The sequence below is a fragment of the Lactuca sativa genome, chromosome 4 (assembly GCF_002870075.4).
Source record: "Lactuca sativa cultivar Salinas chromosome 4, Lsat_Salinas_v11, whole genome shotgun sequence".
In the NCBI taxonomy this organism is placed as follows: domain Eukaryota; kingdom Viridiplantae; phylum Streptophyta; class Magnoliopsida; order Asterales; family Asteraceae; genus Lactuca; species Lactuca sativa.
In genome coordinates this window covers 74,173,032-74,191,758 of record NC_056626.2, presented here as the reverse complement: position 1 = coordinate 74,191,758, position 18,727 = coordinate 74,173,032, and the positions used below count along the sequence as shown (strand labels likewise).

At 33.3% G+C, this 18,727-nt stretch overlaps 1 long non-coding RNA gene across 1 annotated transcript; it reads left to right on the top strand.

Annotated features, from left to right (window-relative positions):
- The first annotated feature begins 14,306 nt into the window (after positions 1 to 14,306).
- On the top strand, positions 14,307 to 15,558 carry LOC122197654 (uncharacterized). Its single transcript, XR_006191265.2, has 3 exons — positions 14,307 to 14,526; positions 14,602 to 14,726; positions 14,801 to 15,558. It is a non-coding gene; the product is annotated as an uncharacterized LOC122197654 (long non-coding RNA).
- Positions 15,559 to 18,727: the final 3,169 nt, after the last annotated feature.

Genomic DNA, 18,727 nt, shown 5'->3' with positions numbered 1-18,727 from the left:
GTTTTTTCGTACAAAATTCCTTTTCCTTTTCCCACAATATCAGTTTGAGGTTTCGTACTCGAACTTCCTTCTTTTGCCCCAATCGATATTCCTTTGGCAAATGGTCTTGTGGTTATTATTGTTGAAGAAATTGGCATCGTAAGTAATGGAAGAGTAGATTTGAGCTGAGTAGATATTGCTTTCCCCACGGTCTTCGCATCATCCTCTTTACTTAAATTTTTCTCTCCCCCTTGCACCCCTGTGAAAGCAGGTGGGGCAGTCTTTGGTAGTAAAGAGGTGAAGTTCGCAATTGGATCCAGTACCTTCTGAATTGCTTGTTCCAAAGTATTTACTTTGAGAGTCAAGAATTCAAGAGTAAGAATAGACGAATATGAAGATTGCGAAATCAAGGCCTTCAACTCAGTCACCATTTGAATTAACTAATCAAACTTCACCATATCTTCTTTATGATTCGCATTAATGATAGGAGCAGCAATAATTTTGTTGATGTCTGAGACAACTACATCAACCCTCTTCTGAACTTCAATCTGTTGAGAATGAATATCTTGAAGCTCCTTCGCAAGTTCGGTCTTTAACTCTTCAAGCTTGAAGTTTACATCCTCCCGAACTTTCTTTACATCCTGCACAAACAGAACATGGCGTTCTTTTGCAACAGATTGTAAATTTTTTACGACTCCATTGAATGAACTTCCTTGAGCTGTAATGCGAAGCTCATTATTTTTGTCTGTCTGATCAACCTTATCCAATATTCGCTTCTAAGTAGCCTTAAGCATAACATCAACCTCCATTGCTGAGATAGATGATATTCTGCCAGAATCAGTTTGTGACTGAATAATGGCATTTAACTTATGATTCAGGATGTTGAACTGCTTTCCTTTCATAAGCATATGATTAGGTATATCCTCCTCTGAATCAAAGTGAATATCTTCAAATACTCCTCCAAAAGCTCCTCCTTCGGTTTCATTATCAGACATGGGTTGCGAAGGTTGAGGAGTTTCAGGTGATTGTGAGGGAAATAGGGTTGTGAATGGGTTTTCTAGAGAGAGAAAGTAAAAATCACTTGAATTCTAGTGAAGAAAATCGAATTATGAATAGAATCAAAGATGAATTTGATTTCTAAAATCCAAAAACTCTCTAAAACACAAAGATCAATGAACAATAAGAATCACCAAATCAAAATAGCCATCAAGGATCAATTCTTGATGAAAATCAAGAACACCCGCTCTGATACCAATTGTAGTGGTGTTGATTATGATGGCATGTGCGGAATTAGGAAAGATCTAGTGATTCATCATGTAAAATCAAGAACACAAGGAGTAAATAAATCTTTGTAAGCTCTTATTAGATCTAGAAAGATTATACAAATGGGTTTGTATACAATTTCTCTCTCTAGTCTAACACTCCAAAATGGACTCTTACATAATGGGAGTCACTCACTTCCTATTTATAGGAAAGACTCAACCCATTTACACATACAAAGAGGAAAACCTAAAACACTACATCCAAGCATGACTTTGCACCCTAACATTCTCCCCCTCAAAGTTATGATTGGATGTCCGGCTTTAATCTCCAACGAGCTAGCGCGATCAAGACCAAACTCCCCCTCGAAGTAACACCGGTCTTCAAATCCGCAAATGAATATTCGACAAACCCGAGAAGCTTCGAATACCCATCACCTGGTGAACATAATAATTATATTCCGGATTCCTCACTAATCCCAATGTTTACATCAATATCTATCAAGTAAGGATCAGCCAGGAAGGATAGTTGGGAGGCAGGATCATTTATGCATATAGCTTTTCTGAAATCCAACAACCTAGCCAATGTGACCATTCTAGACACCACTTTCGTAAGTAGATCAATCAGTATAACGACATGGAATTACTGATAAATCTTATTTATAGGTTCATAATAATGACTATGACTTATAAATATAAATTCAACTAAAATAAGGATGAGTGTAATTTAACTTACAAAGATTTCCTAGACAAAAGTCCAAAAATTGCACTGGCAGAGCTTCTACTTGCTAGCTACTACTACTTTAGGGATCGTAGGGCTTCTCCGCATAATAAAACAAAGGAAAAATAGGCTAAAATCGAAAGCAACTTGAGAGAGAATAACTTGGGAGGTATGGGAAGAGAATGATCCATTATAGGCTATTTATAGGCATTTTTTGGGGTGCACGGCGTGAAAATGGGGTGCACATCACGAATATTAAGGTTGTGTCTCCCTAGCCGCTTTGTGCCACGTGTCGGACTATATGTGGGCCGCATTTCACCTTCTAGAAGCACGCGTCAAGCATACAGTGCCACAACGCAAAACACAGATTTTTTATATTTCGTTACTTCTTCATACAAACTCCATTTTTGACATACGTTATATCCTAGGAAAGCTCTTGAACAGATCTACAACTTTCCTTTAGAACCTAATAGCTAATTCTTACTTTATTTTTCATCATTATTTTTATAGAATTAAATGATTTTGCTAAAATCATAACTCTCTCGTACGGACTCTGTTTTTGACATTATTTTTTTCAAAAAATTTATCCTAAAGATTACTATGATTTTCCTTTTGGTTACTTTAGCTAAAGGTCAACCATTTACTTCGTGGCTTTTTATGTCACACATTCCTTATGCGCAGCTGACTTTTATATCTTATAAAAATCATACCTAATTCATAAGGAGTCGAATTTCTACAAATTTTATATTTTCGAGATCAGGACGACGTGTACTTTCTAAATATATAAAAATATATATGTTTTGGGGCACTCATTTTTATGATTTACGGATGATTCAGTTTATTTTTCCTTTTTTTCTTAATATGAAACTTATATTATATAGTCTGTAGCGCACATGTCTATAAATTATCTCATTGAAGGATTTTATTTTTAATAATTATTACTCTTTATGTGCAGCCCAAATCTACTCCTCGTGTGCACCCACACGACGTGAGCTCTGACAACTCGATTCGTCAGGATATGGATAATGTGGCACCAGGAGAAGAGGACACGTGTCAACCTGTGGGTGGTTCACGTGCAAGTTGTGCGACACACACTACACGACACACACCCTAAAATCCCTTATAAATAGCGAGTTCCAATGGATCCTTTCTCACACCTCAAAACACACCTCACTCTCTATCGATTTCCCTGCCACTGACTCCCAAGTGCCTCTCGAGTTCCGGAATCCCGAATTCTACCCTACATCAATGGTTTCACGCTTCACATGTGAGTTCATGCCCCTGTTTTCTAAACCTTTTCGGCGGGAATACATGTTAAAATACAAATATTTCATAGTTAATACTAATCATATAGCATTAGTTAGATAATTATGCTCATAACATTAGGATGATATTATGACCCAATAGATACTCTCCCCAACTTTTAAAGACAATATTATGTCTAGTTGTTATCCTGAGTCACACTAATAGAAAATATCATACATAGTTGTTATGCTGACCATTTTCCAAGAAACACTGATACTCTAGTCATTATTATAGCCACCCTTTGGATAAGCTTAGTACCTAGTGGTTACTCTGTCCAGATACTCAACTATGCAAAACACTCTAACTTAAGTGTCTATATATATATATATATATATATATATATATAGAAAATGAATAATATATAATAAGTATCCCGTATAAATAAAAAGAAGAATAACAACACGATCGGCTAGGGGAGGCCCTCACAACAAGTGTTAGATGAGATATGATTCATTAACAAGCTACATAACCATTAGCTACTAATCCCGTTCCAATAATTGTAAAATATTGAGTGAGCAGGAAAGATATGTATAGATCTATATAGAGTTGACATCTCCACCTGCAGTTGCTAGCTACAACCCAATGATAGTCGGAATAGGCACAACTTTCTAACTATGGACAACGGCTGATGCAGCGTCAAGATACTGAGTGAACAACAACACCAGTCAAAGCTCGATTATGGGAAATCATCCTAACATTGTTAAATTTTAGTTACTACTCTTTAAGGGATGCCTCAATGGGAGTAGGAGTACACACATCACGATAAAAGAATACTAGGATACTATTACCCTAGTAACAACAAAGGATTATAGAAGTTTTATCAAGATCTAAAGAAAGTAATAATATACATTTATCTATTCATAAACAAAGATCCAAATTCAGATATAGTTACTAAACTATCTAAATCCACTACCAGAAACATTATTAAATAATTTGGTATACACAAATCCACTAAATTAAGTTGAGAATACAACAAGTGTTGACCAAATAAAGTCCGTGAGATCTTTTTAAAGTATACAAAACCTTTGAAGTCACCAACATTATGTTGACCTTTCAGACTACATGTATTCCTAGGTCACCAAATGAAGATATAATATATTTCAGTAAAAGCGTATGAAGTGCTTAGCAGTCTACCGAAGAGTATAGATATCAAGATAAAATTGAATGTAATAACGTAAAGCCTTTATGTAAGCTATAATTTGTTAAATGGAAGTAACATTTATCTTATGAACGATATGTATTTGTGATCCAACATCCTGATGTCATGCCGCCAAACATTTCCGCCGTCAGGCCGGGGGTGTGACAGATTTGGATACAATTTTTGTTGGCCACATTAATTGTTGTTCAATCATTCAAATTATTTGATTGTCTAGATCCATAATTTTCTTTATTAATATGTAAAAGTGATGAATATTAGATTAGTTCAGTGTTAGGACTAACTCTAATATAAACTGATCAGACAAGGTTTACGCTTTCGAGGTTGTGAGAAGTATTAGACTTTATTGGGAATTTTACACTGTGTTTTATGCTGCTTATCTTAATTAATTAAGAGCTTATTTAGTTAATTTAGTAAAAAGTAAGGTTTAACTCAAAGAGCTTGTTTTGGTTAAACATTTTAGTAAAAGAAAATTGTTAAGGCTTCTTAATGATTTCAGTACCAATTTAAATAATACACAATTTAATAAACATGTTGTAAGTTATTTGCATGATTAGGAGAATTACTGCAAAACTGAATTTGTTTTTATCTTCTAAATTTTACTCAAGTATTTTAATTTTGATTTCTTTTATAAATTAGTTTATTATTCATCAGCCCCCCTCCCCTTTAATTTTTGTTAAATTAGTGTGTGCCTTACGCAAGAGAGGCATAGACCTTCGACCCTGCTTTCCATTACTACCCCTAGTGCATTTGAGCAATATTTATATTTATATTATTTATTTGTTTACGTTGCGACATGATCTTAACACTAACACCCCAGTGGAAACCAAAAATGTAAACGTGACGCTGACACATGTCCTAAAAGAGAATGTCAAAAATAAAAAAAACAGACGATGAAGGACATAAATGAAAAGAAGACAAATCAATACTAGAGGTATCAACATCAGCAACATGTAGCGGCTCCAAAAAATAAAGCTCCACAAGTCTATGGACTATCCCAATCACCCTCTTAGACTGAATGTCTTGTACATAGCAAATCAAATTAGAAAATAAGACCCAACAACCAGAATTACACAACTAACAGGCCGAATAAAGATTCAAATTAAAGCAAATGTGGGAATATAATAGACATCTGTTAAAGAGATATAAGGAGTGACAGTAGAACCAACACCCTATAGTGACATAGGTGTAGCACTAGCCAGACATAACAGAGATGGTTGAACGAGGTGATAACGAAGAGGAAGATGACAAATGTAGTGACAAGTGATGAGATGCACCAAAATCCAATATCCATAAGGATGGATGAATACTTAAAGTGTTGGATGAGGACAGACCTCAATGAGACATGGAAGTTGACATCACAGTTGGACTGGCAGCAATGAACTGTCTAAACTGCTCAACAATCTGGGGAACCAATGTTGATGGTGGTGTAAAATATGTCTCATTCTCAATTGAAGGTGCAGCAGCAGCGTACTGTGGTGGCCTAAAATGTGGAAACGAGAGACATAACTGAGACTGTCTAGAAGACATGTTCTGCTATGAAGGCTGAGACTATGCATGTAATTTGGTTTGTTGTTACTATTGATTTCTCTTGCTTAACAACAAAGGACAATTTGCATTCCAATGGTTCTTCTTCTTCTTACAAATAGCACATTCATCAAATGGAACTTTGGGATGATTATGGTTTAAATATTGAGGTCGTTGTGGAACAACAAAGACAGCACACGTGGCTGTCTTGGTACCTTTATCAGCATGGGACTTGATGTTAGTTTCTTTAGCAATCTACTCGTGTACAACTGAATCAATAATGGGAAGACGTGTGCGATGCGAGATTGATCCATAAAAGCCTTCAAAATCTTAACGTAATTCCATCAAGAACTGAACCAACCATTGATCTTCCCTTCTATCAGTATAAGGCTTAAAGGCCTTCAACTTAGCAAGTTTTGTAAGAGTTAACTGATCTCACAAATCCGATATAGCTGCATAGAATTCCTGAGCACTGAGATTGTTCTGTTGGATGGCTTGAATATCAAGCTCTAACCGGTACTGCTTTGTAAAATTGGACAGAGTATACAACATATCCAATTGATCCCAAACCTCCTTTGATGTGTTATACTTCGCCAATTGAGTACAACATACTGGATAACATAATTATTAATCCAAATAATGCTCTTGGAGTTATCAGTCTCTCATGAATCCAGTAAGGTTGCATAACTCTCATATTGGTCATCTGTTGGTTTTTTCTTGTCACCTTTAACAATCCCAGCATACTCTGCCTCACAAGAAATTCTTCATAACATAACTCCAGTAGGCATAGTTCTTGCCATTGAGTTAGGTATCAATGGACTGAAGAGAATCATCTTTCGGGGTCATATATCCAATAACTGTTAAACGGATATATCAAAAAAAACAAACAAACAAAGACGAATGGCAGCAACAACAATCAAGATATCAAAAATCAACAAAATCAAACAAATCATACCAAGCAAAATACAGAAACGAATCAAGAAATCATAACCAAAACCTCAATCTGCGCAACGTCATGTCTGCTACAACTCGCCCCCAAAAATGAAAATACAAATGATCAACCAAGCTCTGATATCATGAGAACTAATAAGAAAAAGACATAGAACAACTAGGGTTTCGTATTATTATCAAATGAGAAGTATAATTACAATGAAAGAGACATACATAATTTATATAGTAGCTAATTAGAGGTTTTAACTAATGAGCCAATTTAATACCAAATACAAATTAAAACCTAAAATCAACAAAAGTTATATTTATACTTTTGTGGTAGGTTGTTATTCTGAGCTTAATTGAGTTGTTCGTCGCAGAGAAGTTTGCTAAAGTTGGTTATTGTACCTGCGTGACGTTTGTTTTTGGTGCTCAATTTTTCATCCCCACCCAGGTTGGCCGAGATGTAAAATTAGGGTTGTCAAATCGGGCAGTCGTGTCGTGTTTTTGTCTGACATGACACAACACGACAAGGTTTTGTATAACACGAACACGACGCGACACGATGCCATGTTTTTTTTCATTAACACGAAAACGAACAAATTAAAACACGATAACACAACACGATACACCAAAGATAATATTACATAACTATTAGTGTATTTCATTCACATTTAAAGATATATAACACGATAAAAACGACAAACACGAAAAACCCGACAACCACATGCTTAATCGTGTCAATTTCGTGTCGCTTTATGAACACGAACACGACACGACACGACATCATGTTTTTTAATCTTGACACGAACACAACACGAACACGAATTCGAATTTTGATTTCGTCCCGACTTCGTTTCGTTTCGTGTATTTTTGTCGTGTCATGTCATAAATTAACACCCATATGTAAAATTCCATAATAGCAAAGTGTAGTCCGTCTATTGATCTGAATTAGATGAGTTCCACTACTACTCATATTTCGCATCAACAATCGTTTTTATTTATTTCTATTTTGTTTTTCATCCCCACCCGTGTTTGCCGAGATGTAAAAATAGGGCTGTCAAATCGGGCAGTTGTGTTGTGTTTTTGTCTAACACAACATGACAATGTTTTGTATAATACGAACACGAAACGACACGATGTCATGTTTTTTTCATTAACACGAAAACGAACAAATTAAAACATGACAACACGACACGACACGCCAAAGATAATATTACATAACTATTAGTGTATTTCATTCACACATAAATATAATACGATAAAAACGACAGACACGAAAAACCCGACAACCACATGTTTAATTGTGTCAATTTCGTGTCGATTTATGAACACGAACACGACATCGTGTTTTTTAATCTTGACACGAACACGAATTCGAATTTTGATTTCGTCCCGATTTCGTTTCGTATATTTTTGTTGTGTCTCATAAACTGACACCGACTATGTAAAATTCCATAATAACAAAGTGTAGTCCGTCTATTGATCTGAATTAGATGAGTTCCACTACTACTCATATTTCGCATCAACAATGTGAAGTTACAATAACTTTACCCTTTATTTTATTGTTATTTCTACAACTTGATACCGTTTTTGGTTTCCTATGATGATACGATAACTTGTTATGCGCGCGTTGGTTTAGTTTTTATTTATTTCTGTTTTCCTTTTCGTTGGTCGGCTTTCATTCCCATGATTTAAGTTGCAATTGTTTTAAACAACGCCCATTCGAGAAAGTCGAAGTTTTATGGGTAGACTACTCGATTACGTATTTAGCTTTAAGTTCAGTTGACTTCAATAATGTTTAAATTTAAGAACTTTAATTTCAGTTAATTATTTTTAATGACGCGTATTGCGTGTTGAATTTAAGTTTAATTTAATATTTTGGATAACCCATTAACCCCCGCTCTCCTGTCTTTGATTTAATTCCAATAATGTTTGTACTTTAAGAACAGCGACTTTCTAATTCTGAAAATAAATAAATAAATCTTTAATATATATATATACTAGGTAGGTTTTGTGGACCGTGATAATCACGGCCCTCATGAGAGGTAATTTTAGTATTTTTCCCTTAAATAACGCCAACACAATGATGATTTGGGTGTTTCCATTGGTTTTCAAAATTGAACATCCTCAAGATATATCAATATAACACACATGGTGCTATAAAAGGTAAAAATAACACAATAGAATGATATGTTACATAAACAAATGATACTAGTATTACATTTGCTACTTCTTGCATTTATCCCAAAGATTTCCGAATTTCATTTGTCTTTCTTCGAAAAGATGGCATCAGAAATTTTATCCTCCCATAGTTTTTGGATCCTCATGTACAAGCTTCGATATGGCAGATGTTGCCATTAAAACGTGAGAGGAAAATAAAAAACCAATCCATTTAATACACTCAAGAACAACAAACAACTAAATTAAAGGAGCATAAAAAATGTAATTTACTGTACTATATTTCAACGCCCACTGCAAGTAGCACAATCACAACTTCAGCCTTTTCATAAAAAAATTTAATTATTTACCAAATATTAAAACCTCATAAGAGAGAAAAAAAACCAGAGATATCGCATTTCACCAGAAATTCAATAAGCTGGATAAAACTATTTGTGACGCTAGGCAGTGAGCTCATCTTCAGCACACTTGGTAGTTCTGATTCCTTTATATTTTAAACTTATTCAAAAATCCCTTTCATAAGACTGCAAATGCAAATAGACAAACCATGTCAATTGACAAATACATTCTAAAAAAATCAATAGTATTTCACTTACGCTATTTCACTTTCCCAGTATCCCATGAAGCAAGAAAATTTTGAATATTTTTTCCATTAATCATACCAACCTTCTACAACACAACGCATATAAGTGTCCACATTTAAAAGCTTTTGCAGTTCCCTGTCATTTCCACTATTATCTTTTGCCATGTACATGTCAAAAATATAATTTTTCATCAATTAAAAAAAAAGTTATTGATGAACCTGGATACCAAGTTAAAATCGAGGCCACTCAAATAAGATTCAAGTTAAATAAGCCCAACATGACAATAAGTGAATTTCATTTATCTTTTTTTCGAATAGGTTACAACTTAATGTGTTACAATTATGAATCAAACGCAACTTCACAATCAAAATATAATAGGACCACGACCTTAAGAGTCAAAAACAAACAAATACATTTCCAAAAAATAGCCCTGGAGGTGAATAGTCACAGATGAATAAAAATTCAGTTGACTTCAATAATGTTTAAATTTAAGAACTTTAATTTCAGTTAATTATTTTTAATAACGCGTATTGCGTGCTGAATTTAAGTTTAATTTAATATTTTGGATAACCCATTAACCCCCATTGCGCTCTCCTGTCTTGATTTAATTCCAATAATGTTTGTACTTTAACGACTTTCTAATTCTGAAAATAAATAAATAAATCTTTAATATATATATATATATATATATATATATATATATATATATATATATATATATATATATATATATAAAAGTTTAAGTTCATATGAGACCAATATATTTTATGAGACTAGGAGACGCAGTCCTAACCAATCATTTTGTAGATAAAAAAATATTTTTAAAATATAAAATAATTAAAAGTTTTCAAAAAAAAAATTTAAAAATACTATTTTCGTCACTTTATTGTAGAATATTAGAATATTTTACAAATCTGACACATCTATTAGAATAGTAGAATATTCTAACATTTTAAAAGTCACATTGGAATATTTACAGTGCAATATTTTATTAGAATATTTCAAGTATATATTTAAAAAACAGTAATTTTATTATTTTTTTTTATTTTAATTTTTTTTAGGTAAAGAAAATGATAATTGAAAAAAAAAAAGAATTTTTAGATTTTTCCTTTTATTTTGCATTTTACAATTATTTTTAGATTGCGTCTCACGGTCTTACAAAATTAACATGATCTCAAATGAACCTAAACATATATATATATATATATATATATATATATATATATATATATATATATATATATATATATATATATATGTGTGTGTGTGTGTGTGTGTGTGTGTGAAAGTCTTATCATTTAATTTAACTGGCAATTTAATAAAGTCCTTTTGCTAGTATTCAAATAAAATATATTTTGCTAAGATAAGGTTTAGGGAATTTCAAAATAAAAATTTACCCATTTTTTTGGGAAAATAACTGGTAGAGAAGTTATCAGTTTGAAACTGTGAATCCTTTTAGGGAAATTATATATGTCAAAATCATAAGTTAAAATCATAAGTTGATTTAAATATATAACAAACTTAGATACATGTGAATACACAAAAACTAAAAAAAGACACAATGGTCTCACTTCGTGAATAATTAATGAAACTTTAAGATATATATATATATATATATATATATATATATATATATATATATATATATATATATATATATGTAGTAACAATCACGTGTGTGTGTGTGTTAAATAATAAATCATTATGTATATTATATATATTAATCACTGAGATCGTTGAGTTTTACAACATTGTTCGTTGCTTTAAGAGGCTGGCCCGGGAGTACTCAGTTTTTGTAACTTGGCTTGGTAAGGGGCGAGTAGGGAGTACTCAGCTAAGTAATCGGCCACTCGGTGATTTTTACAACATTATTGTAACATCCATAAAATTTCAATAAAATTTAAACTTTTCAAACCAACCCATTTATTAAAGAAGTGTTTACAAAATCGTTGTTTCCAAAACGTTTATTTAAAATCGGAATCATTTACACATAGTTTCCAAAACAATAACCTTATCAGAGTATCTAGAAACCATAAGTTTTAGAAACACGAGGATGTTTAGGGTCACGCCTTCACCTTGCTACAGTCCACTAAAGAACCTGAAACCATAAGCCAAAACTGTAAGCACAAAGCTTAGTGAGTTCCCCTAAAGTACCAACACACAAATAATAACACGTATGCAAATAAAAGCATGTATTGTGTCCACAACTAAAAGACTGGATTACCCCTGAACCCACAGCAAAAGTCTGGCTTGACCCCTAGGCCCGTAACTCATGTTTGGCTTACTCCCCCACCCAACAGTACGAGTCTGGCATGCCCTACCTGACCCTTAGCTCGTATCTGGAATGCCCATGAGCCCTCAGTATGAGTCTGGTATGCCCTTCCAGGTCCCTAGCTCATATTTGGATTGCTCCAATACCCTCAAGCCCTCAGTACGAGTCTGGCATACCACTCGGTCCTCATCTCGTATCTGCAATGCTAATGTGCCCTCAGTAAGAGTCTGGCATGCCCTATATGGTCCTCAGCTCATATCTGGAATGCTAATGAGTCCCCCGTGTGAGTCTGGCATGCCCTCCCTGGCCCTCAGCTCATATTTGAAATACTCCAGGGTTTGTTGGCTATAGCACAAAGCAGTAGAACCTCAACCCAACCTATACAATATGTGCAATATATAACAGCTAATATCATATATAGATAATAAGACAATATCACAAGCAGTCCTACAGATCTACTAGATTAGCATATCAATAACTAGCATACTCATGCATATATATTTCGTATATCAGTAAATCAATCAAAGGGTCGGCATTGGTGCCTTCGACCTTATTACTACAATGAGGAAAACTCACCTCACAAGAAGCACTAACTCATAAGATCCAACTCTCTAATATCAGCTCCTGACTCAAATGCCTACAACCACCATGTTTCCATTTCCATCAAAACTCTGAAGTACCCAAAATGCCATCAAAATTCAAACTTGGTCAACCATGGTCAAAGTTAAGTCAACAGTCATGGTCAACAGTCCATGTTGACCCAACTCGTCGAGCGCATCTACTAACTTGTTGAGTTCCTTTAGAACTCAGAGAACCGCGAAAAGCTTGAGTCAACTCGCTGGTTCGTCAAGACAACTCGTCGATTTCGTACAATGTCTAGAAGATCAGAAAACTTCCAGCGAACTCGGCGAGTTGGCAAAGCAACTCATCGAGTTTTTCTTGTCTTAACTCATTCAGCCACTTTCCATGTGAGTCTAATGCTCCGAACTATAGATATGGTCCCCTAAGGTTGAGATACCACGTAAAATTCCTAACATTACGTCCATGCTTGGCATCAAGGGGCTAGAACACTTAAGTAAAGCCTAGTATGGGACTTAGGGTATGAAGGAGGGCCAAGACTTGATAAATTAGGTAACTTTAAGTCCATGGAGGCCATGAGATGTCAGATCTAAAACCATAGCCTCATAACATGCTCAAATCCAAGATTGGTCCCAAAATAAGCTAATAATGGCCATAAACTTTCAAATGAGGATATCTAGCAAAGGGATGATCAAGATATCGACTTTATACCTCCAAATGGCTGCAACAACACTAAGAATCCCAGATCTAAAGCTCCTCCCTTCAACTATGCACCACCAACTTCAAACTCCTTCAATAAAAACACTAAAGAACACTCTTTAAACTCTCACACACTCAAAATGGAAGATGGGGCGCGATTTAGGGTTTTCTCTGGACTGCTGGGACAATGAGGGAGGCTAAAAATGAGAGTTCAGTCCTTTAAATAAGGCGCAAACCCTAAAAATTAAGGTTTTCATGTTCAGCCTTCCAACTCGCCGAGTAGGTCATAAACATAGGCGACCATTATTAACTCAACACGACGAGTTGGTGCCTCCCAACTCGTTGAGTTGCCCTAAAAGCATATTCAAATATAAAGCTTAAATTCATGCCTGAATATTGGGATGTTACAATTATCTATGTATGTGTGTGTGTGTGTATGTATATATATATATATATATATATATATATATATATATATATATATATATATATATAGTTGTAGACAATATTTATGGACAATAAGTGTTATATGGTCGTAGGAATGATTTTGGACCAATGGATAAAAAGAATGAATATATCTGATTTAGGGTGTATGATATTAAAATGGGAAAACGTGTACAATATAATAAAACTATGATCCTTATAAAAGTATTTTAGTCAATTAAACTAGATTTAAAAAAGGAAATTTCATATTTTAGGGATAAATATTATCTTAATTTAAAAAAAAAAAACAAACTTGCAAAAAAGGTCCATGTGGTATACATTTTTTTGGGGTTTCAGTCCAAACCTCAACTTTTTTGGATTTATGGTTCTTTTGTCCTAGTTTGTACGTAAAATTGGTCCCCCAACTTAACTTTCGTTAAGTTGTTGCTGTTAACCTCCTCATGTGCCTCCCACATGAGGGTATATTTGTCTTTTCACTTATAAGAGACCTTTACTGCGCCTGAAATATATGTATATATATATATATATATATATATATATTTAAATAATATTAATACCTCTTTATTTATTTTAATAATTAAGAAATAAAAAGGTATCTCTCTCTCATGGATGTTTCTTTGTATAAAGTTGTGAACTTTTTGACATTTAGGAGCCTTCATGGTTGCTTTTCTACTTCATAATCAATTTGCTCTTTTGCTCTTTATTAATATCTCCCCTTTTCGTATGTAAGTTGAGTATGATTTAGTTGATAGAAGTTAAATATTCTGATGTTTTATCAATTTTGAAAGCTGATCAGTAGATCACTAGATGTTAACAGGTTTTATTGAACCTACATTCAACTTTTGTTGTCTCTAGTTGATAACAAATATTGCTAGTACTACTTATTTTAGGTAATTTTTTTAAAGGTTTTGATGAATCTGGAACGCGATAAACTATGTTTATCAGGTTTTTGTTTTCAATGACAGGGTGTGTGGAAATAGGGTTTTGAAGAGAGATGGATGTGAATCAAATTTGGGGATTATTGGGGGTGTTGGTTTTCTTTAATGGATGTTTCATCGAGGAGCAGAGGCACACATGTGCCCAAGCTCAGGTACATATCTTGATTGCATACAAAATGATTTAAATTTGTTATAACTGTTCAATACCCAACTTTTATTCTTTTAGATTCCTAGATTCAAGGAGCTGAAGACTGCTAGTTTTCCTTTAAGACTAGAAGTTGTAAAAATTGGGTCGATTTTGACCTTCGATTCGATCATAGACAAAGCTGCGAAATTCCCAGAAGAATATTTTGTTAAAGTTCTTCCTTTTTACATATTTTACCTCAAAGTGAGTTCAGTTTAGTTGAGACCCCATAGATGAAATCCTACAACTGAGGTTTCTCTTTTGAAGATGAAGCTTTTCTATGCAGTAGAGGCGATGAAGGCGGAGTAAGAGTTGACGGGGGAATATCGATGAGGAGTCTAGGTTTGTGATGGAGTAGAAAAAAGACCACAAGAACATCTTTTTCCTAGAGGACCAACTAGTGAAAGATGAAGGAATAAAAGGAGTTTCAAGGAGGGAAAAAAGAGATATACATAATCTGGGTCTGTGTGCTTATGAGAGAGAGAGAGAGACCTATTTTATTTTTTAATTATTAAAAAAACAAATTGGTATCAATTTTTAAAAAAAAAGGGAGATATGTTTTTTCAGGTGCAAAAATGGTCCCTTAGAAATGAAAAGACAAATATACCCTCATGTGGGAGGCACATGAGGGGGTTAACAGCAACAACTTAACGGAAGTTAATTCGGGGGACCCATTGTAAATACAAACTAGGCCAAAAGGACCATGAATCCAAAAAAGTCGAGGTTTGGACTGAAACCCCAAAAAAAAGGCATACACAGGGACCATTTTTGCAATTTTGTCTTAAAAAAATTAAATTTAAAGGATAATTGATTCTCTTAATTCAAATATTCTGACATAATATGTTTATGGGTATGATGTATATTCTTAAAAAAACATGTTTATTAATATGAGATTTTTTCTTCTTAAATAAATTTATTCTTGGCGGAATGTAATACAAAAAAACATTCTTTAAACTAATAACATATCAAATAATTAGATTCCAAGAACTAGTTTACATTAAAAGACTGAAAAAATCATCGAAAGATTAACAATTTCTATATACATTCTTGAAGAATAAGATACAAAAAACATTTTTGAAGTAAACTACATGAACAAAAATAAGATATATTCTGATGTAAATGCATTCGTAAAACATAACAAACTTATTGCACCATCAATTAAAGAATCCTACCATTCTTGAACTATCATGTAAAAAATATTACAATTGAGAATGTGATAGAAAAAAACGTTCTTGAAGAATAACAATATTCTTAAAGAATAAATGTTTAGAGAATAACAAGATTTTATTCCATGTTCACATTCAAGACTTCTTATCGACCTACAAAAAGAATAAGAGGCATTTCATGAGAATGATTGCCAAGATAATAAAGAACTTCCAAATATATTTTGAAATGAATAAAACTATACATTTTCTATGAGCATTCTAAGTTTAAAAATTAAAAAAAAACTATAATTTGTTAACAGAGTCAAATTATACATTCTTATAAAAAGAATAGTCTCAACCTATTGAATTCTAACCTAGGCTATACAAAGATCCAAGTGGAAAAACATGAAAATGAAACATAGAGGTGGTTGTGTGGTAGGTAAAAACCAACATAATAGTGAAAGACGAGTATGCACACATCCTTTATTTTAATAATCATTTATAATTTCATTTGTTATCATGTTTGTAAATAAATGGGAAATTTAGACATGGTTTTTGTATTTGACAATATATATATATATATATATATATATATATATATATATATATATATATATATATATATATATATATATATATATGCAAGTTAGTAGAACTAGCTACCCGGTACCTGTTTGGCCGAATACTCAGTAGCAAGTACTCATGAGTACTCGAATTCAATAATTCATGTAAAAGTATTTTTAGGGAATAATATATGTCAAAATCATAATTTGATTGAAATAAAAAAAATTAGATACATGTAAATACACAAAAACTGAAAAACACACAATGGTCTCACTTCATGAATAATTACAGAAACTCTAAGATATATACATGTAGTAATAATCACATGTATGTGTGTGTGTTAAAGAATAAATCATTTAGTATATTATACATATTAATCATCAAGTTGGCCAAGTTTTACAAAACAGTTCGCTTCAGTAAGGGGTCGATCCAGGAGTACTCATATTTCGTAACTTGACTCGGTAAAGGGCCAAGTAGGGAGTACTCGACCGAGTAATCAGCTAACTCGGCGAGGTTTACAACATAATATATATATATATATATATACACACACACACACACACACACTAGGTGAATGCCCGCGCGTTGCATAGAAACACATATATAGTTGAAATCTTTGCAAATATATGTTTTTTTTAAATATAATGATAACGTTGTTAAATTTGATATAATAATTTGTATACTAAATTGATATTATATATTGATTATTTTGAATTATATGCTAATATATACATTTATTATAAATGCATAATGTCAATCGTTTGAATGACTTCTGTTGAGACCCATTTTTATACGAATGGTGGATGCGGAAGAAAAATATCTCAAGATTTATCGTGTATCAAAATATAAATATATGAAGAACATGATGAGAATTCTTAGTAAGATAAAAAAAAGAGATATAAAATATAATTCATGAAGAACATTGGTGGGAGACAGAAACTCTCCCTAGGTGGGGAGAACCCACCAATTCTCTCTCTAGAATTACATTGAGAATAAGAGTGTATTACTAAGAAATGACCACCTTTCCTTTTGTATTTGAGGGAGAGTAAAATACACCAAAAGTACAATAAAGGGAAAAATACAACCTAACTACCACTCATTATTTGTAGAGCATTTCCATGATCCAACATTCTCACAATATATGCTTACAAATGATGAGAGATACACTAAGTGATATATGTCTATAATACAGTAATCCGACTAGCAAGTATGGTAATAAAATGAAACATAATGAGATCCAAATGCTGAAATGTCTTTAAAACTCTGAAGTGTCTGTGAAGTCTGAAACTGACCATGAATCTCTAAAAATGAAGGTCTTCGGCTTCAAAGAACCACCAATGAAGCAGAAAATTAAGATCCAATTCTTCAAACTAGTCATAATCACCGGAAGAAGATTACCATGAGCAAGTAGAAGATCCAATAAAACAAACACTTCGGCTTTAAATGTCTGAAAAACCTCTCGAGTTCGCGAGTCATAATAAACCAAAATTCTTCAAAGAATAACCTGCTGAAAATGTGAAGCATCCATATTATGAAGTCTGGATAAAAATAATGTGAGTCCAAAGACTTGGTCCAGCAATGCCAAAAATTTGATCCAAGGATCAAAAATAAGTGTCAAATAATCTTCGTCTTCAACATATCACAAATCCAAACTCGAAAAATCATAAGATCTGAACCGGTTGCAAACACAAAATCATCTTGTGGTAGAGTACGAATAATAAATAATCTGAATCGTAAAACATCAAGTAATGCAAAAAATTTGATTCGTGAAGACCAAAAATAAGTGTCACATCGCATCACTAAATAAATAATTGTCTTCAGAAGTCTTCAAATATTCAAACTCAAACAATCATAATAACCAAATCCGAATGATATTTCTCCCTATTTTTCATAACCAATGACCGGATATCAAAAATCAACAAATCATCGGATGGAGACTGTCGGATACCAAGAGCTAAGAGAGCTCTCCCAAGATGTATGAAGGGTCTCGATAAGACACGAGAAATAGAGTAAAAGAGATACTCTGCGGTCATGAGAAGATGGGTGATATAGTTGCTGAAGCTGCATGAACAAATACCATAGAACGAAGAATCACTACATGCAAAATATCTTTGTTGTGTCGAAAATATACCAAAATATCGAAACTACGGTGCCAGAACTCTCATAGTGGTCTTCAAAAGAAAGTAAAGTCCACATGCTCAAGATACATGATTCGTCAATCGAAGATCAAGAGCGCCAAGTCATAATATCCCATAAAGTG